Source organism: Bison bison, unplaced genomic scaffold (genome assembly GCF_000754665.1).
Source record: "Bison bison bison isolate TAMUID 2011002044 unplaced genomic scaffold, Bison_UMD1.0 scf7180017864318, whole genome shotgun sequence".
In the NCBI taxonomy this organism is placed as follows: Eukaryota; Metazoa; Chordata; class Mammalia; order Artiodactyla; family Bovidae; genus Bison; species Bison bison.
In genome coordinates this window covers 430700-451201 of record NW_011494890.1, presented here as the reverse complement: position 1 = coordinate 451201, position 20502 = coordinate 430700, and the positions used below count along the sequence as shown (strand labels likewise).

At 38.0% G+C, this 20502-nt stretch overlaps 1 long non-coding RNA gene across 5 annotated transcripts in view; it reads right to left on the bottom strand.

Annotated features, from left to right (window-relative positions):
• The window catches only part of LOC104997976, a 397981-nt gene that overhangs the window by 160917 nt on the left and 216562 nt on the right, over window positions 1-20502 (bottom strand). For all 5 annotated transcript variants that reach the window (XR_826387.1, XR_826384.1, XR_826385.1 and 2 more), the window contains one exon: window positions 12463-12540. This is a non-coding gene — a long non-coding RNA (uncharacterized LOC104997976). The remainder of the gene's footprint in view (window positions 1-12462; window positions 12541-20502) is intronic.

Below are 20502 nucleotides of genomic sequence, written 5' to 3'. Positions count from 1 at the left end.
ATTGTAGGTAGATGCTTTCCCGTCTGAGCTATTACTGTATTGCTGCTGCTGCTACTGCTAAGTCGCTTCAGTCGTGTCCGACTCTGTGCGACCCCATAGACGGCAGCCCACCAGGCTCCCCCGTCCCTGGGATTCTCCAGGCAAGAACACTGGAGTGGGTTGCCATGTCCTTCTCCAATGCATGAAAGTGAAAAGTGAAAGTGAAGTCGCTCAGTTGTGTCTGACTCTTATCGACCCCATGGACTGCAGCCCACCAGGCTCCTCCGTCCATGGGATTTTCCAGGCAAGAGTACTGGAGTGGGGTGCCATTGCCTTCTCCAATTACTGTATATCTGAAATGTTCTAGTGGAATAAATCTTAAGTGTTCTCGTCACACACACACACACACACACACAACTATGTAAAGCAATGGATATGCTAATTAGCTTGACAGTGTGATAAACATTACATAAGGTATACTTACATCAAAACACCATGTTTTATACCTAAATATGTATAGTTTTTAACTTGTTAATCATACCTCAATAAAGCCAAAAAAACAAAAATAAGTTTAAAAAAGAATTTAGTATAGAGGACTTTCTTACTCATGATGGACCCAAAACTCTGCATCTTGACTCAGAAATCTTCCTTAAGTTTTTATACTCCATTTTCTTCTCTTTTCCCTATACTAAGAAATAGGTTTGTCGTGCTACATTCTTCATAACACAATGTTTGATGATGACTTAAAACAATAGTGATATGGTCTACTCCAAAACTTGCTAATGATGATCATTTACAAATCTGTGATACTCTGTCTGGATGTGTGGCACTGGAGTGACTTTGAGGAGATACACCACATCCAAGGGCAAAGGAGAAACCCAGAAAGACAGTCGGAGGGGCAAAATCACGTTTAGAATCAAACTCCATACCTACCAGAGATGCTCAGAGGGCTCAAACAAACCTTGGGTGCAAAAGGACCCAGAGACCCAACAGAGACTGACAGAAATGTGTTTGGGTGTATCCTGCAGGTTTGGGTCAGCAGTGGACTGCTGCAGGGGCAGGAGCTCAAGGTGCAATAGACCTGGGTATGGCATAAGCCCTCTTGGAAGGTTAACCTCACCATAGAGCCACCGAAACTTACACAGGACTGGGGAAACAGACTCTTGGAGGGCACACACAAAACCTTGTGTGTACCAGGACCCAGGAGAAAGGAGCAGTGACCCCACAAGAGACTGACCCAGACTTGCCCATGAGTGTCCAGGAGACTCTGGCAGAAATGTGAGTCAGTGGTGGCCTGCTGCAGGGTTGGCAGCAGTGCGTGCATGGGAACTTTTGAAGGAGGTCATCATTAAAAGATGTCCTTTCCATTATAGGGGACTGGAATGCAAAAGTAAGAAGTCAAGAAACACCTGGAGTAACAGGCAAATTAGGCCTTGGAGTACAGAATGAAGCAGGGCAAAGGCTAATAGAGTTTTGCCAAGAGAACACACCGGTAATGGCAAACACCCTTTTCCAATAACACAAGAGAAGACTCTACACACGGACATCACCAGATGGCCAACACTGAAGTCAGATTGATTATATACTTTGCAGCCAAAGATGGAGAAGCTTTATACAGTCACCAAAACCAAGACTGGGAGCTGACTGTGGCTCAGATCATGAACTCCTTATTGCCAAATTCAGACTTAAATTTAAGAAAGTAGGGAAAACCAGTAGACCATTCAGGTATGACTAAATCAAATTACCTATGACTAAATGGTGGAAGTGACAAATAGATTCAAGGGATTAGATCTGATAGACAGAGTACCTGAAGAACTATGGACAGAGGTTCATTACATTGTACAGGAGGCAGTAATCACCACCATCCCCAAGAAAAAGAAATGCAAAAAGGGAAAATGGTTGTCTGAGGAGGCCTTACACATAGCTGTGACTAGAAGAGAAGCTAAAGGCAAAAAAGAAAAGGAAAGATATACCCATTTGAATGCAGTATTCCAAAGAATAGCAAAGAGAGATAAGAAAGCCTTCCTCAGTGATCAATACACAGAAATAGAGGAAAACAATAGAATGGGAAAGACTAGAGATCTCTTCAAGAAAATTAGAGATACCAAGGGAATATTTCATGTAAAGATGGGCTCAGTAAAGGACAGAAATGGTATGGACCAAACAGAAGCAGAAGATATTAAGAAGAGGTGGCAAGAATACACACAAGAGCTATACAAAAAAGATCTTCATGACCCAGGTAACCATAATGGCCAGACATCCTGGAATGTGAAGTCAAGTGGACCTGAGGAAGCATCACTACTAACAAAGCTAGTGAAGGCAATGGAATTCCAGCTGAGCTATTTCAAATCCTAAAAGATGATGCTGCGAAAGTGCTGCAGTCATTATGCCAGCAAATTTGGAAAACTCAGCAATAGCCACAGGACTGGAAAAGGTGAGTTTTCATTCCAATCCCAAAGAAAGGCAATGCCAAAGAATGCTCAAACTACTGCACAATTGCACTCATCTCACACACTAGCAAAGTAATACTCAAAATTCACCAAGCAAGGCTTCAACAATACATGAACTGAGAACTTTCAGATGTTCAAGCTGGTTTTAGAAAAGGCACAGGCACCAGAGATCAAATCTGCTGGATCACTGAAAAAGCAAGAGAGTTCCAAGAAAACGTCTATTTCTGCTTTATTGACTATGCCAAAGCCTTTGACTATTTGGATCACAACATATTATGGAAAATTCTTCAAAAGATGGGAATACCAGACCACCTGACCTTCCTGAGAAATCTGTATGCATGTCAAGAAGCAACAGTTAGAACTGGACATGGAACAACAGACTGGTTCCAAATAGGAAAAGGAGTACGTCAAGGCTGTATATTGTCACCCTGCTTATTTAACATACATGCAGAGGACATCATGAGAATTGCTGGGCTGGATGAAAAACAAGCGAGAATCAAGATTGCCAGGAGAAATATCAATAACCTCAGATATGCAGATGACACCATGCTTATGGCAGAAAGAGAAGAAGAACTAAAGAGCCTCTTGATGAAAATGAAAAAGGAGAGTGAAAAAGTTGGCTTAAAAGTCAACATTCAGAAAACTAAGATATGGCATCTGGTCCCATCACTTCATGGCAAATAGATGGGGAAACAATGGAAACAGTGACAAGACTTTATTTGGGGGGCTCCCAAATCACTGCAGATGATGACTGTAGCCATGATATTAAAAGATGCATGTTCCTTGGAAGAAAAATTATGACCAACATAGACAGAATATTAGAAAGCAGAGACATCACTTTGCCAACAAATGTCCATCTAGTCAAAGCTATTGTTTTTCCAGTAGTCATGTATAGCTGTGAGAGTTGGACTGTGAAGAAAGCTGAGTTTCAAAGAATTGATGCTTTTGAACTGTGGTGTTGGAGAAGTCTTTTGAGAGTCCCTTGGACAGCAAGGAAATCCAACTAGTTTATTCTAAAGGAAATCAGTCCTGAATATTCATTGGAAGGACTGATGCTGAAGCTGAAACTCCAGTACTTTGGCCACCTCATGCGAAGAGTTGACTCATTGGAAAAGACTCTGATGTTGGGAGGGATTGGGGGCAGGAGGAAAACAGGATGACAGAGGATGAGATGGCTGGATGGCATCACTGACTCGATGGACGTGAGTTTGAGTGAACTCCGAGAGTTGGTGATGGGGAGGCCTGGCGTGCTGCAATACATGAGGTCGCAGAGTCAGATACGACTGAGCGACTGAACTGAACTGAGTGACTGAACTGAACTTAACTGATACTGTGTCAGAATTACAAAAAAGTTATTTCACTTATTTTTTCTTTTTTCCAGGAAATAAATTTGTAGAGCACCATGATGATCAGTAAGAAGATTTAATGAAAACTTTGTAGACATAGATATTTGTGAGAAAACCCCAAATTTCATCATTTGACATCAAGTTCCCGTGAATGCATCTTTTATGCACTTCAGAGTCAATCAGTAGAGAATGATCTTAAATAAAGTGCAACAGTTAATTACAAAATGCACTGAGTGCTAATTCTACTAAATTAGGTTCAAATAAATGGAAAAGCAAGATTAAGCCCAAACAATCTGCTGCCAGAGACTGTCTATACTGTCTCTAAGGAAACATTTATTGAGTGCTTATTTTACAATGGGTACTGACTCTCCTTTTTGTGATTTAGGTATTGTTTATCACTCTAATAACATCTCTTATAAATTATCCACATTACACCATTCATGCATGAAACTAAGTTGACTGTTATGTTTTCTGTTCTTAATCTGGGCCTTTGCGCTCATGCCCTTCCTTCTCACACTTTGCCTGACTGTCTTCTATTTGGAGACAGCATGGGTTTCCATTGTATCAGGAAGACTTCCTGAACTATTTTCTCTTTTTTTTTTCTCAATTAATATTTTTTAAAATTTAAATTTATTTATTTTAATTAGAGGCTAATTACTGTACAATATTGTATTTTCTAACCAAAGTCTAGTTCAGCATTTTGTTAATGTCTTGCCATAGTACCAACATACTTCTAAATCTACTATAATTTTGCTTTCATCCATTTCCCAAAACTTTAAGATCAGGGGGCTAGCTTCTCTCTTTTCATTCTCAGTAACCCATACAGTGCTTGGCACTGAATAAACACTCCAAAATGTTCTGAATTACTTGATGTGAAAACTATTAAGTGGAATTAGTGGGTGTGCGCACTCAGTCACTCAGTTATGCCCAATTTTGTGACTCCATGGACTGTAGCTCTCCAGACTCCTCTGTCCATGGGGTTTTCCAGGCAAGAATACTGGAGTGGGTTGATTGAACCCAGGGGTTGAACATGCATCTCCAGTGTCTCCTGGATTGGCAGGTGGATTCTTTAACACTGAGCCACCTAGGAAGCCACATTAACTGAAATATTTAATGTTGAATGAAGTAGAAATAAAATCTTGAATTACATAGAAAATATAAATGTTTAAGGTTAATTTAAAATAGCCAATTTAAGCCTTTGGAATAAATACAAATTCACATACAGGAAGAAACCAGATTTTGGAAAGTAGCATTTTTGAGTCATTTCATACTCTGATTAAGAGATGAGAATAATATGATACATGAATAATTTAACACTTCGTTTTTCTTATTTTGAACATTTGTTCTTTTATCATGGTTTAAGTATATATTTGTCATCTAGTTTATTCCTGTTTGTGGGTTGAATTGTGCCCCCCACAAAGCTATGTTCAGGTCATAGCCCCAGGTACCTGTGAATGTGAACTAATTTGGAAATAGAGTCATTACAGAAGTAATTAGTGAAGATCAGTTCACACTGCAGTAGGCTGGGTCCTTAATCCGGTATGACTAGTGACCTCCAAAGGAGAGGAGAAGAGACTTAACACAGACACACAGAGGGATGACAGCCAAATAAAGACTGAAATCACAGGGTCAACATCATTGTATAATGCCGGTAGACACTGGAGTGATGCCTCTACAAACTAAGGACCACCAAGGATTTCTGGCAACTACCAGAAGCTAATACAAAAGCGTGCAACAGAGGATTCAGAGAGAAATGGCCTGCTGACACATGGATCTCAAACTTCCAACCTTCAGAACTATAAGGGGGAGGGAGGTGGTGGGAGAGAGGTTTAAGAAAGAGGGGGCAGGCACTATCTGTGATTGATTCATGTTGATGTGTGGTGGAGACCAATGCAATACTGTAAAGCAGTTATCCTCCAATTAAAAATAAATCAATTTTTAAAAATAAATTTCTCCTGTTTAAAGCCACCCTGATTGTAGTATTTTGTTTGGACAGCCCTAGAAGGTTAATACATTGGAGAAGGAAATGGCAACCCACTCCAGTATTCTTGCCTGGAGAATCCCAGGGACAGAGGAGCCTAATGGGCTGCCGTCTATGGAGTCGCACAGAGTCGGACATGACTGAAGTGACTTAGCAGCAGCAGCAGGTTAATACAAGTTTCTTTTTCTTAAATACAGCCTTCCTCACTTTCTTTCTAAAGCTCTTGATTTGGGCTCAAGGAAGTATAACTTCTTAAATGTTTACTGTTAGTATAACTTTTTTTGGCATCTAAAACAAAGTAGTCATGGTAATAAAAGCTGAATTTGATATCCTAACATGTTTCATATATATATATATATATATAATCTCACATGCATACATTCATATTGGATAACATATATATATATATGTGTATGTGTGTGTGTATTCTAATAGTAACTTTTTCATGAGAACTGGGAGATATAAAATATATTGAAATGGAATGTGGCTCTCTCAGGAAAAAGGCATTGATGGCAAACAGACTTGCACTTTCATCTGGCCAGATCTCTCACCACAGTGTTTCCCACACCATGATGCAGATTACATTTCAAATTTATAACCTTCTGAAGAAGGCTGAAATGCTCAACAGTGGGAATGAAAAGCCTGTTTCAGTTCTGATACATCTAGTCTACACTTCACAAGGTCCATGTGAAACATGACATATGGAATGCTGACTAAGTTTTGGGATTAAAAATCTCAAGTCTGCTAAAAACATAATTAATGTTACATTAGCCCAATGAACAAAGGTTTAAACTATAATACCTTTTAGGTTACAAGCAAAACCAGTGGGACATGAAACTCAACAGACACCTAGGTATAAACCCATAACCTTCAGCTGTCCTCTCAGAGAACACGGTACCTCTAAATCTCATAAATAATATAACAGTGATTAGATGTAACCAGAGCAGATGTCAAGAATGTGTGCTGCCACCAGGGACCTTCGCCAAACAAAAAGCATGCTGTTTGTCTTGGGAAACTTCTCACCTCTTGGTAAACTCTCCTAATCAGCCCTTGGGCATCCAGGCCCCTCATGCTGCCCTCTGGATGCCCCAAGCTCTCCTCACTCACTCAATCCCTGCATCCATTCCTCCTGGAACAGCAGCTCCATGCTTCAAAATCAAGCTGTCTTGTCAGTTCCACTTTTCATTCAAACTCCATTTTCCTCATACTGGCTGATTTTGGCAGGCTCTAAGCAAAATCCTAATCTGATTAAATTAATTCAAAGTAAGTTGTAAATGGCTAATAGCCTCGATTTCTGAGAGATGCTGAATTTTGACAATCTAATCTGTGGAATAAGCAAAGGAAACACACTGGACCGGAAACCTTCTGCGTGCCCTTTGTTTATATACAAATTTCTTCCATTGCTTGCCTGACTTCCATCCTTCCTTCCTTCCCTTTCTCTCTCCCTTTTTCCTGATTTTCCTTTCATTCATTCTTTTTTTTCTCTTTCCTCCCTTCCTCCCCCTCTCTTTCTCCCTTTCTCATTACTGTCTCAGTAATGTGGCTCCCTTTTTGTATGTTAACTTCCTATTAACGGACAGCCAAACAGCAGTTAGGGATTCCCTGGTGGCTCAGATGGTAAAGAATCTGCATGCAATGCAGAAGACCTGGGTTAGATCCCTGGGTCAGGAAGATCACCTGAGAAGGGAATGGCTACCCACTCCAATCCACCATATCCAGTGCATGCCTGTTGAATTCCATGGACAGAGGAGCCTGGCAGGATACAGTTCATGGGGTCAAAAAGAGTTGGGTATGACTGACTGAATGACATTTTCACATAGGAGTTAAAACTCAAGCAGTCACTGTCTTTCTCAAAGCAAATGCAACTTTCTCATTCATTAACATTGGCAATGTCTGTACTCAGTATTCCCTTCTGTTTCAGTTCAGTTCAGTCACTCAGTTGTGTCCAACTGTTTGTGACCCCATGGACTGCAGCACACCAGGCTTCCCTGTCCATCTCCAACTCCCTGAGCTTGCTCAAACTCATGTCCATCCAGTCGGTGATGCCATCCAACCATCTCATCCTCTGTCGTCCCCTTCTCCTGCCTTCAATCTTTCCCAGCATCAGGGTCTTTTCCAATGAGTCAGCCTTCACATCAGGTGGTAAAGTAAACCCTTCTGTTTATGACTTTTTAAAAAAATCTATAATTTAATTTTTAAAAATTTATAATTACACATATATATTAATGTTCCTTACACACACAAAAAAATTATGTATGAATATTGATACTAGTTCAAGCTCAGCATCCGTGGAAAGTATAGGAACAATATGTAAAATTTAGACCATGTTGAAAACTTGCCTTGCATGGAAAACAAATAATCTCTGATAATAATTTAGCTGAACCTGAAAGAAAACTGGTGAATGAGACACTGGAAAGTAATGTCTCAAGAATCTAATCAGCAGTAGAAAAAGAAAATGAGTCACCCTAATTGCTGTGAAATAGGAAGGGAAAAATATAACATAGATTCTTACCAGAATAAAACTTTATATAATCTAAGAATATAGCACAAATATAATCTTATTTCATTAATTTCTGTTGAAAAAATAAATATTGCTAAACAGAATGCCACCAAATAATAGGCAATGCCAAACAAACTTCTGAAAAATTGCTCAATAAATATCATGCTTGAGTCTTTTAAGATATAAAAGTAATACTTTCTTGAGGTTAAAATATCTAGTAAAATACAAGTCTGTAAAGCAGAAAATAAGATGGCTTTCTTTCCTTTCTCCAAGGCTGTATATTGTCACCCTGCTTATTTAACTTATATGCAGAGTACATGTGACATACCGGGCTGGATGAAGAACAAGCTGGAAGCAAGATTGCCAGGAGAAATGTCAATAACCTCATATATACAGATAACACCATACTTATGGCAGAAAGTGAAGAAAAACTAAAGAGCCTCTTGATGAAAGTGAAAGAGGAGACTGAAAAAGTTGGCTTAAAACTCAACATTCAGAAATCGAAGATCATGGCATCTGGTCCCATCACTTTATGGCAAATTGATGGGGAAACAATGGAAACAGGGAGAGGCTTTTTTTTTTTTTTTGGCTCCAAAATCACTGCAGATGGTAATTGCAGCCATGAAATTAAAAGACACTTGCTCCTTGGAATAAAAGTTATGACCAACCTAGATAGCATATTAAAAAGCAAAGACATTACTTTGCTGACAAAGGTCCATCTAGTCAAAGCTATGGTTTTTACAGTAGCCATGTATGAATGTGAGAGTTGGACTATAAAGAAAGCTGAGCACCAAAGAATTGATGTTTTTGATCTGTGATGTTGGAGAAGACTCTTGAGAGCCCCTTGGACAGCAAGGAGATCAAGCCAATCCATCCAAAAGGAAATCAGTCCTGAATATTCTTTGGAAGGATTGATGCTGAAGCTAAAGCTCCAATACTTTGGCCACCTGATGCAAAGCATTGACTCATTGGAAAAGACCATGATGCTGGAGATGATTGAAGTCAGGGGAAGGGGACGACAGAGGATGAGATAGTTTGATGGCATCACTGACTGGATGGACATGAGTTTGAACAAGCTCAGGGAGTTGGTGATGGACAGAGAAGCCTGGCGTTCTGCAGTCTATGGGGTCTCAAAGAGACAGACATGACTGAGCGACTGAACTGAACTGAACTGATCATTCTGCTCCCCTAATATAGCTATTAATCTGTGTGTGATTTGAAGACATTTTCACTGCATGAACAAATGTATGCTGACTTGTCTTATTTTCGTAAACCAAATGGACTAAAATTATATTTTGCATACATGTGTATGTGCTAAAGTATGATTGATATAGGTGTTTATTTTTCTGTGAGAAGAGAGATTTTATCATACATATTTATACTAAACTTGATTGATTTATCTTTTCCCCAAAAATACATTATGGAAAATTCTCAAGTCAGAACATGCATAGTGCTATCATTTTTTAAAAAGTTTTCTACTGTTCCATAGTATGATATCTCATAAGTCATTTACATATCTATATTTTTTTTGTTTTTCAAGCTAGGTTTTTACACATTTATATATATATATAAATATTATTAGCTTAGGTATTTAGGTGTCTAAATTCCATATCATTACCACTTCTGTTTAATTTTCCTAGAAATTCAAGCTTCGAGCTATGTCTAGCATATTTAATCACTGGAATACTGTATATTTTTCTCTATTATCTGGATGAAATAAGATATGAAGGACTTGAAAAAGATACTATATCCAATTACTTCTCAAACATTTCACGCTGTATATTTTGGGGGGTAAAAAAGAAGGTCTGAAGTCAAATGGCTGAGTTTAAAATACCCAGAAGACCATAGTTAAGTATGTAAAAGTTTAATAAACTCAAGTTTCCAGTTACTCTGGCCAAAAGTTTATGTCTAAGAAATATTAACTGACTATCTTAAAAGTAAATCCTAAATGTTGGGCTAGGTGGTTAGGCAAAGCATTCCTCCAAGGACTCTAAGGAAAACTCACCGACAGAGTCAGTGTGAGTGGGGTCATCCATGTAACAACAGATATATTTTCATCCCATTCTGCTTATCCCTCTTGGCACTAAAGAGATCTCTGCTCACAGAAATTTTCCAGCTGGGCAGAAGAGACAAGCATCTGGCTGAGAAATAACACCGTAACTCAGAGCAACTTTTGGCTTTGTACATTGATCTTATCAAATTTCAACTTTTTCTTCTGGAAAATTGATTCACGAAGAGAAGAAAAAATAATTGTGGTGCAATGACTAAAGCTAAAAGGCTTCAGATGTCATCTAGGTGGGAAACACATTCACCATCAAATGGAGATGTGGGCTGGCATGGAGGCCTTCTTGGTCTCATCAGAAACCAGAATAACTTCTCTCCTCCCTTTCATCAAAAAAAAAAAAATCAAAATATCTGTACTATTCCTTTATAACTTGCATATTTAATGAAAAAGATAAAATCAGTTATCATTTGGTATAGATATAGGCTAACTGAGAATCTCCTAACAAACAGAGTTCAGTGAAAATAAAATTGGCTGCTGGAATACCAAAGAATAAATAACTTTAGGAGTGCCGATGGAAGTGTGACGTAGTGTCCACATTACCAGGGGTAGATATTCTGTGCAGGAAGCAGAGCAAGTATTTTTCATAGTTTCCAACAAAAATGTAGAAAAATTGCGACCAGATCAGAACTGCTGTTCCTACTTACAACTGTAAGCAAAAACAACAAAACAAACAGAACAGAACTCTGGAGGCAATAGGGATCAATACTCATATAACAGGGTCCAATACTGGAAGAATATGCAAAAAAATAATAAATGTATTTTAAAATATAAATATTCAGTCATAGAATAACTAAAAGTCTATGTGAAGGTTTGTAAAGTGACTATAAAGCAAACTTCAGTGGAGTTTTCTATTTTTTTATTTGCAAGAAAAACTTTAAATTTGGTTCAGGACTTAGAGAATGACAAAAGGGAAAACACTAACAAAACTCTTTTGAATAGTTTTTATTTCTCTAAAAACACTTTTAATTAAAAAGGAGTCATGAAGGTGTAAACTTATAGCCAACACCACCTGGGATATTAATAAAAATGTGTACATAAAGTCTCTATACTTCCTTCAAATTATTTAATCACAACTGTTGTAAATTAATAGAACCATGCTAGATAAAAACGTTTTGTGTCATCAAGATCCTTTAAAAAATTGATAAAAACCTATTGATCATCTCCAGAGGATAAAAGAATATACATACAGTATACTACATATTATTTCAGAGGGATTGCTAATAACCTTATATAAAGCTTACTCTCTGATCCTGATTTAAGAAATTCTAGTCTAAAAGAATGACCCTAACTAAATAAAATGAGATCAATTGGTAGTTTCTAGGAAACTATCCCAGGAAAAATCTAGTTCATGCTGCTGTCACCATGAGCATGGACAAATTCACTGGGCTTTGGGTGGGGTGGGATGGTGAGGACTGAGGAGAGCACAGAGCGTCAGCATGTCTCTACGCATGCTCCAGAAATGGCTCTGCAACACTCTTCCTCTGTCTTTCCTTCGTTCTTTCAACCCCCTATAACTCATCCATTAAGAAGCCCCACAGAGTATCTTCTGAATAGAATGAGGAAAGGACCTTCACTCATTGTAGAAAACACAACAAGAAAAGAGAATAACCCCAAACACTAGGGGTTCTATAAACTCAGTAAAACCAACTTGCTTTTTGTAAACTACTTTTTAACAAGCCTTGTAAGCATCAACACACACATATATATATATTTTTTAACTGCTGCATGTCAATGTTGAATAGTTTGAATAACAAGTATAACCAGATTTTAAGAAATTGATGTCTTTGCTCTTTTGTAAAGCAAGATCTTGACCCTAAACATTATCTCATATAACTCCACAGTTACCAAAGCACAAATATGAGTGTCCCAATCTTACAAACCATCTCGAATTTTCCCCAGTTAAAAATCAGAGTAAAAATCTCCTGTCATGTTTGATAGCCAAGTGTCTGTTACATCAAGTTTATCCAAATAAATGTAAAGGAGAAGACGGAGTTTGATTCAACTGTGGTCATATTTTACAACTGATTGCAACAGTGACTACCCCAAGTATGCATTTATATGTATACACCTTACAAATGATAACTGCACAATGGAGCATAAGACGAGATGAGGCTGAAATAATTTATCTGCAAGTCACTTACCATATTCTGTATTTCATTCTCTTCACTTTTCAGAACCTGACATCAAGAGTTTTCTTTCTCAGAAGCAGCCACAAACTCCTGAAAAGTAGTTTTATGATATAAAAGATTATACTTATGCATATTCATACAAATATTTACCAAAACAATGATCAGTTTTTAAGAACTATTTTCAATTTTTATTAAGAGGTCTGGAAACAATAAACAAATTAGTATACTGTTTCTAAGAACACTAAATTGTTATTGAATGCTCTCAAGACATCAAAATGTTACAGATTCACCTTTGAAAAGTGTTAAATTTGGATTTATTCTTTTGTCCCTGGGCTAACACCTGGTGGTGGTATTGTTTTATAAAGTACCTATTTGAGGTGCTAATAGGTCCTAATTAGATAAATTGAACAAACATGGCATCGAGTTTCAAAAATGAAATGTCAGAACACATATCTTTTTGATCTGCAGATCACTAAGGGAATAAGAGTAAACTGCAAGTATGTGCTTGTGTTTCCACCTCAGTACATTGTGTTTGATAAAAAGAATGTTAATTTAGTAACTGCCCAAGATATTGCTCTGAGTGATTGAGATGTTTTCTAGGGAATTTTAGCTGCTTTCACTTTAATTTCTATGTCCCTATTATGGATGAATGAATGAATGAAAAAGAAATACTAATGCCTCCATGTTACAGTGTGACATTATCATACCTGAGAGGAGCATGCTGTTTGCATGGTTGGCTAAACAAAATTAAACAAAACAAATAACCAAAACTACAACAAGAAGCCGGGAGTGGTTTCTAAAATTCCAACCAGGGCAAGTTAGGTTCAAGTCAGTAAAACAAATCTATACGTAAGTAAGGCACTGGGCTACCTTATGAGGACCACAAATATCACTTGAAGGATTTATACTCCAGTGAAGAAATACTGACATGTCTACAACTAATGATAAAACATAAAACAATAAACTTAATTATAAACACAAGAATCTTAAATGACTGTTGAGTTAATAAAGCAGGCAGCACTGATACAGAGTTTGAACAGCACCCCAAAAAAAGTCTGTACAAACATGAAAGGAGAGAAGAACAACCATGTAGATAAAGAGAATAGTATAGATTAGGAGGCAGCAGACAACATGTGATGGGAGAACTTAATGAGCGGATTTAATCTCAGCCTGTTTAGTAGGAGGTTAGAAGACCTAAGAAGTTCATGTTAAAGGGGAAATCTGTGATTTTTGTTTGAGAGCTAATTGAGCTGGATGTATCTAAGGGAAATTATGATCAGGATGGATATCCAAATTAAAGATTGTGTCACCTGCACAAAGGGAATAACTAGATCTCTGGGAGCCTTTGGGACAGTCCAGAGAATATGCACGGTATGGTTAAAAATAAACCAATGGAATACCTCTATGTAAATGCAAGTAAGAGGAAGATAATAAGAAGCATTCTGGGATGTAGAAGGAGAGCCAAGAAAGAAGGTATCTCAGATATTATGAGAAGGTAAACATTTCACGAAAGAAGAGAGTAGGCAACATTGTTAAAGGATGCACATGAGCAGCAGACTGAGCTTTGAGAAAGGCATCTGCCCTATTTAAAGGAGCAATTTCAGTGAAGTGGTACGGAGGGAAACCAGGCTAGAGTAAATTGGTCAATGCAGGGATTGGTCAAAATGAGTGGAGGAGTTACCAAAAAAGCGGGGTGGAAAAGTTTTCCAGAGTGTAGGGAACATTAGAAAAGAAGGAGGGACATGCATTACATAAATATTTAGCCATATCAATGTAAAATAGCACATTTTAGGTGTGACTTTGGTATTCATTGAAGAGGTACATCAATCAAGCCTAGGATTTTCCAACCAGGGCAATGAATGGATCACTTCAAACAATTATATTTCAACATCTTGACTTGTCTGATACTATCTACCTATTGATTACTAAGAAAGAAAATGCATAATATGTATGACTTTAAAAAAACTTTCATATTGAACAAACATATAAGTATTTCAAAGGAATTATACAGGAAAAATCAACCACAAAGAAGAAAAATAAGACTTTTCTGCCTTTTAAAAAAATCTCTAAAATACCCATTCTTATACCAGGGAAAATAAGTCTATGATTCAGCAAAGCATTTGGAGAAACAAATGTTTTCCACTCAAATAATCCTCACAAAAGACTATGAATATATTTCTCAAAGGATATAGTCACTGCTTACATAGCAGACAACCTGAAATTCACATTCTGAAAAACCACTGGGGCAAATGCTCTCTGAATGTGTTAAGATCATGATGTTAATGGGCAAAGAAAGACTGAGGGTATGTCAGACTGGAGGAGACAAGGTGATTTAAAGATCAGATCCCGAACCATGAAAAAGGAGCTGAGTGAAACAACTAAAGAAACATGACCAGGCCTATAGAGCATGTAATAGAACTGCTTCAGTGCTAATTTTCTAGTATTACTAATCGTATCCTGATTATGTCAGATGTTAACGTTTGGGGAAACTGGTTGGAAATTATAAGGAAATTCTGCAATATTTTTCAAACGGTTTTGTAAATCTGAAATTATTTAAAAGTAAGAAGTTAAAAAAAAAGAATATTTGTTTTGGCTGCACCTCACGGTTTATGGGATCTTATTCCCCAAAAAGGAATTGAACCCAGGCCCTCAGCAGGGAAAACCTACAGTCCTAACCCCTGGACTACCAGGCAATACCCTAAAAAAAAAAGAACAGTTTCTAACCACTAAAAGAAATGAGTAAAGAACAACATCTGGAGGGAATAAAGACCCAAAATTTGACTATATAGTGTGTGTATCATATTGCCTTTTCATTTTATTAAAAAATTTCAACCAGCTGTAAAGGGTCCAGAATTAAGTGACCAATTAAGTGAATTAAGAAAATATACCAAAACTGCTTGGGTCCTCAAGAAAGAAATACCTGTTCACAAGTGAAGCGACCTGTGTATTTCAGTAAAAGACTAATAAATAGAAACTCAGAATGTGATTTTCAATCTGAGTTTTCATGCGACTTTCCTAATGTAAAAAAGATGATCAAGGCCAATTTTGAGGTTGTCATGCCACCCAATTTTGAGTAACTACTCTGTGCAAGACATTGTTTTTCATAAGTAAAACATGGTCTCTGATTATTAAAAGTGCCTTATCAATGTTGGTTGACTATTACACATTTCTCAGTAACAGTATTTCATAGAATGTGTTATAACAAAGAGGCAAGCCAAATCCTTGGGATGAAGGAAGAAAGGAATCATTGGGATGACCTCATAGAGGCTTGGACAAATAGTTTTCCAACAAGAAGAAAATGGGGAAAGGTAATAGAGAGGTAAGGAAGTTTGAAGAGAGCAGAGAATTCTGATGGGTGGAGGCTGAGGCATAAAGGACAAAGGCATTTTGGGGACGAGAAAAAGCCTAAGCAAAGTCATGGGGTAGAAAATGCCCCGATTGCTTTGATTGTCTGATTCAAGTGAGAGGTCAAAGAGCTCCACAGTTGGAATTTCACTGAGTGACAGAATATGAACAAGTAAGTTTGGACTTAAAGAGTCTTGGAGCTCCCAGAAAATTATGTGCTGCAAGTAAGTACTAATTCCTCTCACATTGAAGGTCAGTTCCATTAAGTATTGCTCAATACATTTCTGTCCCTAAATTCAGTGTATTTTCATAGACTCCAAAATATGAAATATGCATTTTAGTTGCCCACTCCAAAGTGGTACTGTCAAATTCCAAAGATGTTGGATTTTTAAATATATTGAGTCTGTTGTTCTCAAACTGTGCTAAGTCACTTCAGTCGTGGCTGACTCTTTGTGATGCTATGGACCATAGCCCGCCAGAATACCCTGTCCATGAGATTCTCCAGGCAAGAATACTGGAGTGGGTTGCCATTTCCTTCTCCAGTGCATCTTCTGGACCGAGGGATCAAACCCGTGTCTCTCAGTCTCCTGCATTAGCAAGCGGTTTCTTTACCACTAGCACCACCTGAGTAGTCAATTACTAATCACTGCTGACTTCTAAAAGACAATAATTCAGAGTGTCCAACAGGTTCTTGGGCCAGTACCAAGCTGGTCACTGAGTTTTACAAACCTGAAAACCTGTATGTCAATCAGATACGGATTTCATTCCAGCAGCAACTAAAATGCTCAGGTATTTTAGTAGCATTTGTTCTGTGAGACACTAGTTCCAGAAGATGTTAATTGGTCTGATATGAAAAAAAGCATTCCCTCAGCAAATAAACTTGGTAAACTTTGGATTAAGGAAGGTGAATCAGATTTCTCTGCTATAGGAGTTATCAGAAACTTGAAAATTCTAATGAGAAATATGGCATTTAAAAAGAGGGAGATAAGATGTGTCATTATACAAATCCAATAGAAATCTAGAGTAGGAGTGTTCTACATTTGAAAACTGTACCAGAGGTATCTCTGCTTTACCTAATTTCAAGCCTATGGTACATTAGACAGAATGACTTCATGATATGTCTATGAGAAAAGATGAGTTTTTTGCCAAATTAGTTTGATTTCTGATACCTGCAGTTTATTGTAATTTCAACTTTTAAGTTAATATCATTTATTGGAAATTTTCTTTCCTTGGGAAAATGTCTCTTCTTTTAAAATAGAAATTAGTGGGGAAAAATCATGAACCGACATCCCTTCTTCTTTGAGGGAAAGCTAATTTCTAATGGGAACTCTGAATTGTATTGATCTTATGGTTACATCATTTGAAATGGTCACTTCAATAATATGTTGATACTAAAATCAAAGAAAGACTGTGACAGAAATCAAGAGCATAAACCACTATATAAATTTCAAAGAAATTAAAATATAAGAACCCTAGTGGCAGTTTGGAAATAGTTATGTACTGTGAAGGGCTTCCCAGGTGGTGCTAGTGGTAGAGAGTCCACATGCTAATGAAGGAGATACGAGAAATGTGGGTTCGATCCCTGGGTTAGGAAGATCTCCTGGAGAAGGAAGTGGCAACCCACTCCAGTATGCTTGCCTAGAAAATTCCACAGAGAAGCCTGATGAGCTACAGTCTATGGGGTTGGAAAGAATTGGACATGACTGAGCAACTTGGAGAAGGAAATGGCAACCCACTCCAGTGTTCTTGCCTGGAGAATCCCAGGGATAGGGGAGCCTGGTGGGCTGCCATCTATGGGGTCACACAGAGTCAGACCAGACTGAAGCGACTTAGCAGCAGCAGAGCAACTGAGCACGTATGTACATGCACTGTGAAAATAAACTAATGTCATTCAAATTGGAGCCTGGAAGCCCTGCAAAGGGTGCTGCCACGCATATAACTCACTCCAGCCTGCAGATCCCAGCAGGAAGAAAGATTTCCTGACCCAGAACAGCAAACTGGCCCCCACCTACAGCCAGTGAAGAACCACCACAGCCTCCTCAATTTACCCCTTTCCTCTACAAAAGCAAGCCCTTCTCCTCTGTTCTCCAGACCTGCCTATAGTTCACCAAACACTGCTTGTCCTGAAGTGCAGTTCTCTTCTTTCCCCACATACACTCATTTTGCTGGTAAAAATAACAGTCAAATTTATTTGAAGATCAATATTACTTCACGGACCCCTAGGTCCTATTACAGGCAGCCATAACATGTTACACCCATAAAATATACGTATATAACATCAATACTTTGGTACTGTTTAGTAACTTCAAATATTTGAGTCTTGAGAAGAGTCAAAATTTCTATGCAGGTTCTGTAGCTTGAGAAGTGAAAGCATATGAATATCTGGCTTTTAGGTTCTGGACTAGCATAAAGGATGTGTGCCTTCTCAGTCACTCAGCTCTGTCCAACTCTTTGCTATCCCATGGACTATAGCTCACCAGGCTCCTCTGTCCATGGAATTCTCCAGGCAAAAATACTGGAGTGGGTTGCCATTTCCTTCTCCAACAGAAAGGATGATCCTTGACCAAAAACACTATGTCACTTCACAATATCAGTTTATAGTCATCAGATTGTTTGAGAACAAAGTATTTTGTGGTTGCAGTGGGGTTTGAAATTAAAGCTGTTTTTCATATCTGCCATTATATTCAGATCGTATATATCAGATGTACATTAATCAAGGGACTTTTTGTGCTTTAATTAGGCTACTTACATAATCATAATTATTTTTTATTTATAGTCACTTTAATTAACAAAAAGTAAGATTACCTTTTCTCAAGTGGTTGATCAGGACTGCCAACCTATATACCCTTTGACACTGCTGCTGCTGCTAAGTCGTGTCCGACTCTGTGCAACCCCATAGACGGCAGCCCATCAGGCTCCACTGTCCCTGGGATTCTCCAGGCAAGAACACTGGAGTGGGTTGCCATTTCCTTCTCCAATGTATGAAAGTGAAAAGTGAAAGTGAAGTTGCTCAGTCGTATCTGACTCTTAATGACCCCATGGACACTATATACCCTTCAAAAAAGCATAATGTATATTTTAATATAATTTTTCCTTGGGGGAGTTTACTAGTTTTTTAAAAAAGCAACCTTTTTCCTATAATCAGGTCCTCCCATACAAATTATAATTTACTTAATTGGGACAGCCTCCTCTATTTAGAAAGTTAGATGTTTTAGAATTATCTGAATCTTGAGGCAAATGCTGGATTTGATTGTTCTTTCTTCTAAGAAGAAGGCATTTAATGTCACTCCAACTCTCTCCAGGTTGCTGTTCCATGTTTTCTTTTTTTTTGTTGTTTTTCTCACCATTTTAGTTAATCTTCACTATCCAGGATACCAAACAAATGCATGAGGAATATTATTTCATAATAACTAGACAAAGCTTTCAATAAAAGTTTGATGGTAGGGATATAGTAATACTTTATTTCAAAATCCTGGAATTCTTAGATAAATATTATTTAGAAAACTTCCCTGATGGCTCACACAGTAAAGAATCCACCTTCAATGTGGAAGACCTGAACTGCCAGCTCTCAGGAAAGTAACTGACATATGATATTTGCTCAATAAATTAAACAAATGAAACAGCTCCATCAAAAATAACAAATATCTTCTATGAACACAGATCAATCTGCCAGTGGGTGTACTTTGTCAAATAATGATCTTCTCAAAATCCTTTAACACTTCAACAACAATGATTAAATGCTGATGAACAGATGATAGAATATTTGGAAATTTGTTGTTGTTGCTTAGTGGCTTATTCATGTCTGAGTTTTTTGTGACCCTATGGACTACAGCCCACCAGGCTCCTCTGTCCAGGGGATTAGCCAGGCAAGAACACTGGAGTGGGTTGTTGGGCCCTCCTCCAGGGGATCTTCCCAACCTATGAATTGAACCCACTTCTCTTGTGTCTCCTGCACTGGCAGGCATGTTCTTCACCACTAGAGCACCGAATAATTGAAGCTTTTGAAATGTGTTGTTGGAGAAGATTCTTGAGAGTCTCTTGGATGGCAAGGAGATCCAACCAGTCCATCCTAAAGGAAATCAGTCCTGAATATTCATTGGAAGGACTGATGCTGAAGCTGAAACTCCCATACTTTGGCCACCTGATGCGAACTGACTCATTTGAAAAGACCCTCATCCTGGGAAAGATTGAGGGCAGGAGGAGAAGGGGATGACAGTGGAAGAGATGGTGGGATGGCATCATCAACTCAGTGGACATGAGTTTGAGTAAACTCCAGGAGTTGCTGATGGACAGGGAAGCCTGGTGTGCTGCAGTCCGTGGTGTTGAAAAGAGTCTGACACCACCGAGCGACTGAACTGAACTGAGAGCCACCAGAGAAACCCAATTAGCTCTTTAGGAGGACGCTAAGGTAACAAACAAAAGAGATTAGCATAGTAAGCACTTACTCTACATTCATATGTCATTTAGAGTATCACAAAGAGATCTAATTTAAAAGTTGAAAGAAAAGTTACATTTATACAAAGGAGGGTGCACATCAATGACTATAAATGCACTGTCCTTTGAAGAAATTTTCAAAGACATTTAATTTTTTTTCATATATCAACTGTCAAAAAGTTAAGGCACATGACAGACAACATTATTAATATGTGATACCATAATTTATTTCAGCAAGATTTCAATGTCCAATATTTTACTAATTTCTAATTT